Raw genomic sequence first — 9,164 nt, 5'->3', positions numbered from 1 at the left:
CTAGAAACAGAACGATCTCAGTTACTGTAACAGGAGTTTGTCTTAACCATTCGCCAGAAATACGGGTGCCGCATATCTGTTCATCTAAACAGCCATTCACTCAGCCCCAGAACCAGCGTGCCGAAGTGGGCTCTCTCTATATCTGCTCTCCAGCTATTGTCTAACGACATACACAGCACAAATGGATTCCTGAATAGTGCAGATCACTATCCTCCCCTGCATCTCCAACTCGACATGTAAACAGTGTCTCTCCCCCAGCCTGCGAACCCCACATCATTCCTACAGGTACAAAAAGGGGTTCGCTACGCTTTCAACTACCTAGTTTCAACTACTTTTCAAGGTCATCTGTATTTCGAAAGGAGGAAGTAGGTCATTGGATGACCTTAAAAAGTAGTTGAAACTAGGTAGTTGAAAGCGTAGTGAACACCTTTTCGTACCTATATGACGTAAACTTTGTGTCAGGTTAAATTGCGGAGGTATGTAGGTTAGGGCAAGCGATGGTTCACGCATATGCGCGTGTGTTTTCGAGACGAATTTGGATTAGGTAATAGCACTATGTCGATTGAATAATGAGACTCACGTGATCTGTTAACTTAGAGACGGACTTCACGGTGAACACACGTGCTGGACCACCTGTTGTGATGTAGGCGTGGGCTGGTTCCAACCTGTGCAGCAAAACATGTTTAACACGAACATGTGGCAGTGCGTTCTATGTCGGCAACGTGCTGGATCGGCAACTGACCGACCGTTGTGTGACGTCAGCATCGACACGTTCGAGCCTGTCCAGGAAAACAAATTTGGCGCCAAAAGTGTGGCAGTGCATTCTATGTCGAACACGTGGTGAACGGACAACCGACTGTTGTGTGACGTCTGCATTGGGAGGTACCAGAGTGTCCAGCGAAAACATGTTTACGACATGGGAGCGATTGCTGGGCCCGCGGCTATCGCGCGCTGCCCCCAGCGCACCGGCCGCTAGAGCGCGCCGCCAGCCCAGCGCGAGCGGTCGCGTCACGTGACAGGCGTCGGCAGTGGTCCACGCGCTGGCCGGCGGGGCCAGGGACTGGCGACGATTTGAACTAATATAGTTGGAGCGTGGACGTCGTGGCGACTGCATTGGACGTTGTTGCGATCTCGAAGATGTGTACTGATTGTGTTGGAGAACAAGTGATGACTGTCCTGCTTGAAATAAAAAGACTTCAGTCCTTTCCCCCTGCAAAATCAAAGGGCGTGGCTTAGGTTACTATAAGTGCAATTTATTATTTGACGCGATTTTGATAGGTTACCCAAGGACTTCTACTAACCCTCGTTTTTTTTTACCTACTTGATCCTCTGCGGCCTTCACTATTTCATCTCTCAAAGCTACCCATTCTTCTTCTACTGTATTTCTTTCCCTTGTACTTGTCAATTCTTCCCTACTGCTCTCTCTGAAACTCTCTACAGACTCTGGTTCTTTCAGTTTATCCAGATCCCATCTCCTTAAATTCCTACCTTTTTGCAGTTTCTTCAGTTTTAATTTACAGCTCATAACCAATAAATTGTGGTCAGAGTCCACATCTGCCCCTGGAAATGTCTTACAATTTAAAACCTGGTTCATAAATCTTTGTCTTACCATTACATAACCTATCTGAAATCTTTCAGTGTCTCCAGGCCTCTTCCAGTTATACAACCTCCTTTCATGATTCTTAAACCAAGTGTTAGCTGTGATTACGTTATGCTCTGTGCAAAATTCTACCAGATGGCTGCCTCTTTCATTCCTTACCCGAGTCCATATTCACCTGTCACTTTTCCTTCTCTTCCTTTCTCTGCTATCAAATTCCAGACCCCCATGACTATTAAAGTTTCATCTGTCTTAACTATCTGAATAATTTCTTTTATCACATCGTACATTTCTTCAAGCTCTTTGTCATCTGTGGAGTTAGTTGGCATATAAACTTGTACTGCTGTGGTAGGTGTGGGCTTCATGTCTATCTTGGCTACAATAATGCGTTCACTATGCTGTTCATAGTAGCTTATCTGCACTCCTATTTTTTAATTCATTATTGAACTTACTTCTGCATTACCCGTATTTGATTTTGTATTTATAACCCTATATTCACCTGACCAGAAGTCTTGTTCCTCCTGCAACCAAGCTTTATGATTCCCACAGCATCTAAATTTAAGTTACCCATTTTCCTTTTTTAAATTTTCTAACCTACCTACCCACTTAAGGGATCTGACATTCCATGCTCCGATTCGTAGAACACCAGTTTTCATTCTCCTGATAACGTCCCCCTGAGCAGTCCCCACCTGGAGGTCCAAATGGGGGACTATTTTACCTCCAGAATATTTTACCCAAGAGGACACCACCATTATTTAACAATACAGTAAAGCTGCTTGCCCTCGGAAAAAAGTATGGCCGTAGTTTTCCCTTACTTTCAGCCATTCGCAGTACCAGCACAGCAAGGCCGTTTTGGTTAGTGTTACAAGGCCAGACCAGTCAATCATCCTAACTGCTGCCCCTGCAACTACTGAAAAGGCTGCTGCCCCTCTTCAGGAACCACATGTTTGTCTGGCCTCTCAACAGATACCCCTCTGTTGTGGTTGCACCTATGGTACGGCTATCTGTATCATTGAGGCACGCAAGCCTCCCCACCAACAGCAAGTCCATGGTTCATGGGGGGTATTATGTATTATACAAGAATAAAAAATGTCACATCTTACATTTTAATTTTTATAATTTTTTCCTAGTAAAAATGTTATTTTTTTCTATAATTCAGTTGATTCTGGAATAAAGCTTAGGTGTACTACATAAGTATGAACTATTGCAAGTTACAGAAAAAAATTAGAGCAATCCTTTATAAACTTTAGGAAATATTTGTACCTGAATTCTGAAAAATACAACTTGAGGGAAATTGCGAATGAAGATATGAGTCCAATTAAACTGTACCTCGGAACATTCCTGAAGCATAGTCTTCATCCTGCAGCATTTCTTCATCTTCAAGCTTCCTATTGGCATTCCTTTTAGCACTTCTTGCTTTTTTGGTAACTTGAAGGGTAATACAATACAATTCGGAGCTGATTGTTCCGCTGTGAGGGAGGACACCAAACATAATAACTCCTTCAGAGTCCCAGAAGACTTTAGAGCTGACCATAGCACAATGAGGGAGGACATCAAACAGAATAACTCCTTCAGAGTCCCAGAAGGACGAGGCGCGACTCCATGGATTGCCATTTTGTTTCTACTTCTAAGTGATGAACCCAAGTATCATTGCCCGTGAAGATGTTCGACAAGAAATTTTTACAATCTGTCTCATAATGTTCAAGCAATTCTGTACAGATTGCCCTTTGTTGCTCTTTATGGTCTTCTGTTTGAAATAAGGGACCAAGTGGCCAGGTACGTTTTCAGTACTCCATGTGGTGGACAAGCGTGTCAATACTACTTACAGAGACGCCAAGTTCTGCAGCGAGGTGTTTGATTATGATCCATTAATCACCTTAAATGAGAGTGTATGTACGTTCCAATGTTGCAGGAGCCATAGCTTCATGCAGGCACCCAGTACGAAGGAGATCGGACAGCTTTGCTTGACCTTGCTGCAATGATGACAGACGCCTCGTCCAACAACTCACCAAGCATTTTTTCACTGACAAGTCGCCTTAAACATTCTGTAAGCGCCTTTGAATATCTGCGATGGTCTGGTTTTCCGCCAAAGAAACTCGATGTTTGGAACACATCTCCCTTAAAGACGCTATTTTTAAGGCTATATATAGCAGCGCCACCTATCGGAACTTCATGAAACTGTAGGGGCTGAAGTGGGAATATTCCATCATGTACCAGAAAAAATTCGCAGTTCACCAAGGAAAAAATTCCTTATTGAACGGTTCTCGTTCAAGCGACACTTCGATATTTGACTACTAGCAATTACCAATCACCCTCCAATATTTATATCAGTCCCAAAAAGTAAAATTTTAAAAATCTTGTGTGATGTGTTGGACGTTCTTATGATGCCCCAAAGATGCATTTCAAAGTTAATATCTTCATTCTTGCGTCTGACACCAGTTAAGTAAAATGAAATTTTAAAGTTATTCCATACTGAATTTTGGAGTTATGTTTAGTGCAAGAACACAAAAAGACACTGAAATGTAGTTGGTGATTAGATATTCATGTTCCTTTATTGACAACTATAGCCAAGCTGAAGTTGTATTGCCACCAGAAATCTTGTTATTTCCTTTCTCAAATCCAATGCACAGGTGTTTAAGACCACTTATAGAGCCAGTACTAGAATCTGAATATACTGCCAGTACTGTAATTTCACCATTCATAGAATTAAGTGGCCTGCTGTAAAGCTACAAACCACCTTTCACTAATTGTTTGGTAATACTCACTTACTCATATATAAATCGTTTCCATCTTTGGATTGTAGAAATATCGTATTTTATTCAAAACATAAATTAAACCTGTGTGCTCATAAGTGTAATGACAAAATCTTTAACTACCAACAACTTTGAATGTAGATGGTTGATAAAATGTTCCTATTAAAAATAAAAACCGCTTTGTCATTGTTCTGGGCATTAACAATTTAGTATAAGACCAAATACACACAACATGTTGTCAGAATTGGTTGGTAGTCACCATACAGAATGAAACCATACTCACCGTTATTTTGTTGTATGATAACTACATTTTTTTAAATCAAGAAGTACAGTAATAGCATTAATTTTAACCAAATTTTACAAAGTATCTCATATTTTAAACAAAATTCAGGATTTTTTAAACACTCATAAAAGAAAGGGACAAGCTCTTAAAGTATAGTTTATATTACATACAGCCATGCATTTTCAGAAATCAGTTTTTTTGGGTGCCAGTTAGACCTGAAAATTCAGCACTTTTACGACATTTTAACATTTTGTTGTGTGTATTGTTGTAAGCATTGTGAATGTTTCTTATTTTAGCTTTTGCGATACATAAATCCCAAATGGAGATGTTTCCCTGAGTGTCATTGACAGTTTCATGTAAAACACACGCCCAAACATACACACACTCACACACACACACACACACACACACACACACACACACACACACACACACACAAACACACAGGCGTGCGTGCGCATGAAAAAATTACAAGCATGAAAACCAAATACAGTGATGGTGCTTCGAAATTCAGCCGAACGTTAATGGTTGGACAGTGCTGTTCAATAGTGGGGAAAAGAAAATAGCATCACAAAGTACAACCAAGGTGCACTTTTTATGGCATGACAAAAATGTCTGTGAGTGAGACCACTGAAAACTGGCTGTTTGAACATGCTGCTGTGGTGCCACTGTAGTGTGCCTGTTGCTGTTGTGTCACTTTAATTGTGTGTGTGTGTGAACCTGGTCTTACATACACCCCCACATTCACGGTAATCAGCAGGTGAAGTGCACCTAATAGTGAACCACCTGCAAAAACTGCTCTGGTATACAACACTTTTTTTTAGCACTCCATCTTCAGGCCACAAATGGCCTACCGGGCCGTGTCATCCTTAGTGGAGGATGCGGATAGGAGGGGCGTGGGGTCAGTACACAGCTCTCCCGGTCGTTATGATGGTATTCTTGACCGAAGCTGCTACTATTCGGTCGCGTAGCTCCTCAATTGGCATCACGAGGCTGAGTGCATCCCGAAAAATGGCAACAGTGCATGGCGGCCTGGATGGACACCCATCCAAGTGCCAACCACGCCCGACAGTGTTGGTACACAACAGAAATTCTTAAACCCTGGACAACAGTCTGCTATTCTTAATGTTTCATAATCATCTCCTGGTGACACAGTCACAGATGTAGACGATTCAAACGTGAGATAGACGTCCCAGAATTCAGTGCAATGAAGAGTCAACAGATTCTTGAGATATACAGTGAACCAAGCAGTCTCTTTTCAGTTCACCTGACAACACTGCTTATCCTCATAAACAAGCAGCAAAACCGCTGGTGAGTATGCTTTTTGAGTTTAAAAAAAGTACTATTAGACGATTATTAAATAGGGTGCATAGATAAAATAAGTGTGGGACAGCGATGGTAAAACCAGTTGACAAAGCTTGTGCTTAGTTAAAAAATGGAAAAAATCCGACTAGATGCAATAAAACAGAGGGGAGATAGTTGTATATAGATCAGAGAACGTCTCTGCACTCGAGCAGAACAGTCTGATTTACCTTCATCATCTTGTTCATCTTATTCTGATGATTAATTTAATCTGCTGAGTATAGGCCGAGTCACACTAGAACATTATGTCACATCACATCTATTTCTGGGTGTATTGACACTGGATGAAGCGTCATGCCACGCCATGTCACATCAGTTTGTGTAGTCCAGTACCAAACAGTGACAGTGAGGTTATGAGTTACCATTCTTGATACAAAAAGTAGGAGTTTATTAGAGCTCAAACCAAACATCATAGCTCATGTTCTTGATCCATGTTGTGTGGTACAGTGATGAAAAGTGATACAACATTTCAAAACATCGATTTTTATCGGTTAAGAAAATATATACATACAAACACGACAAACAATGAAACTTCCTGGCAGATTAAAACTGTGTGCCGGACCGAGAGTTGAACTCAGGACCTTTGCCTTTCGCGGGCAAGTGCTCTACCAACTGAGCTACCCAAGCACGACTCAAGCCCCGTCCTCACAGCTTTACTTCTGCCAGTACCTCGTCTCCTACCTATCACTAGAACTAAGAGCGATCAACCAAAGAAAATGAACGAATATTGCCATTATTATTTCGTTGTGCCATGACAAAAATGATTATTACAATAAAGCAGAGGAAATTAATAAAACTAATCAAAATCTCTAGATACAAAGAAAGTTCTGTTGTCTTCCATTAGATTTTATTAACGAATTTTAATAATTTAGCATTGATCTCTTTAACAGAGAACTATTCCAAGTGATTGAAAAACAGCAGAGGTTATGTCTATCCAGAGAGAAAGGCACCACACTTGTGTGCCATAAGTGCCAACCTTTATCATTTATTTCCCATTGTAGCAGAATTATAGAACATATTTTAAGGTTAAATTTAATAACCCACTGGAAAACGAAAATTATCCATGCTGCAAGAACAAGTATATGTTTTGGAAAAATTTCTTAAAAGCAACAAATGGGAGTAATCATGTGCATTCAATGTTCTAGACTTTCTAAAATCCTTAGACTCAGTACCACACTAATAACTGTAAAGGAAGTACTGTTATACAGGATATCAACCAGCATTGCTATTAGATTTAGAGCTTAGTGATAAGCCAAAGATTGAGATGTGGCTGCAGATATATATCAGGTCTCACTAAATGTCCTCAGAAACAGTATCCAAAAGTGACTCTAAGAAAAGGCTTGAAGAATTTGAAAACAGTGCTAAGGACTTCAGTTACCAGTTGCTTCATGTCACTGGTTGTACCTTATTTTGAGAAATTATACGTTTGTTCTTGGGTAGTCTTCTTTGATTTATATGTATGAATTTGTTTATTTGGCTGCATATAGTTTAGTAAGAAAAGCAGTTATAGGTTCATTGAAGGAACTGACAACCCATGCAAGTCAGCCTGGTTCCTGGTCAACAAACACAGGGAAGAACTCACCTGCCCATTAAACCTATGTTAGTCCAGATGGCTTCAACAATTATTTTATTGATATTGTGAGTAACACTATAAGTCAAATCCCTGACTTGAATATAGACTGTGCAGCTGATGTAACAAATGAGAAAAGGCACACCATGATGGACTGGAGGAAATTATAAAAAAATGAAATAATAAAGATAGTAAAATCTTATAGGCCTTCTGACAGTCAGGATGTATACGGGACGTCTGCTAACATCCTCAAGGAAACTATCCCTGATGTTGCTGAACCACTAACCACAGTATTTCAGGACCTTCTGAAACTTGCAAGGGCAGTACCAGATAATAAAAATGACCCAAGCGTGGTAGCAAGCTTCAGACTAATCCCAATAACTCCCATTTTTGCTAAAGCCATTGAGACTGTAGTGAAAGAACCAATCTCAAATTATGTTGCAATTAATGAAATCTTCTCAGATATAGAGCATGGTTTCTGGAAAGGGAAATCTAGAACAGCGACAACACTACATCTGGATACCGGGATAAAGCACAGTTTTGAAGGGAAAAAAATCTTTAGCTGTGACCTGGTGGCCTTTGTAAGGTGTGTGACTGCATTCCTCATAAGGTCCTTCTAAACTAAATCAGTCAGTATGGATTTGGAGGCACTGTTCTGGCAACACTCAAATCTTACCTGGGAAACCAGAAGGCATTATACAGTCCAAGGAAGGCTACAATGTGACTGGAAGTTGGAATATGGCGTGCCTCAGAGACAGTTACCTGGCCCCTCCTGTCCCTAGTTTCTGTAAATGACAAGCTTTCATGGACAGTTCTTGCAGTTTGCGGTTGGCGCAACTTTTTATTCACGAAATATCAATGCCAGCAAGTCTCAAGAAGAAGCAGATGCCTTATTTGATGTGACAAAAGAATGGTTTGTTACAAATAAAATGAAAATAAATGGAGAAAAAACGCAAACATTCATATGTAGTCTCAGTGACAAAGGACACCTAAACTATGTAGGCGTCTTGAAACTTCTGTGGTTCATAGTGTACAGCAAACTCCCTTGGCAAGACCACACATGCACATGTGTGAAAAACTGTAGTGAGTCATATACATCTGCATCTAAGACTACGTGAATACTCTGCAATTCACAGATAAATTCGTAGCATAGGGTCCATTGAACCACCTTCAAACTCTTTCTCTACTGTTCCACTATCGAATATCAGGAAGAAAAAACGAAGACATAACTTTTCTGTGCGAGCTCTGGTTTCTGTTATTTCATTATTATGATCATCCCTTCCTACGTAGGTGGGCACCAACAAAATATTTTCACACTCTGAGGAGAAGGCTGGTGATTGAAATTTCATGAGAAGATCCTGCCACAATGAAAAACTCTTTGTTTTGATGATAGCCAGCCCAACCCACATATCATATCTGTGGTGCTCTCTCCTCTATTTCACGATAGTACCAAATGAGCTGGCCTTCTCTGAACTTTATCAATGTCCTTTGTCGACCCTATCTGATGTGATCCCACGCTGCACAACAATACTCCAGAAGAGGAAGTACAAGCATAGGGTAAGCAGTCTTTTTAGTAGCCCTTTTACACATTTTAACTGT

Source organism: Schistocerca cancellata, chromosome 3 (genome assembly GCF_023864275.1).
Source record: "Schistocerca cancellata isolate TAMUIC-IGC-003103 chromosome 3, iqSchCanc2.1, whole genome shotgun sequence".
Taxonomy (NCBI): Eukaryota; Metazoa; Arthropoda; class Insecta; order Orthoptera; family Acrididae; genus Schistocerca; species Schistocerca cancellata.
Note: the sequence above shows the minus strand (reverse complement) of the source record.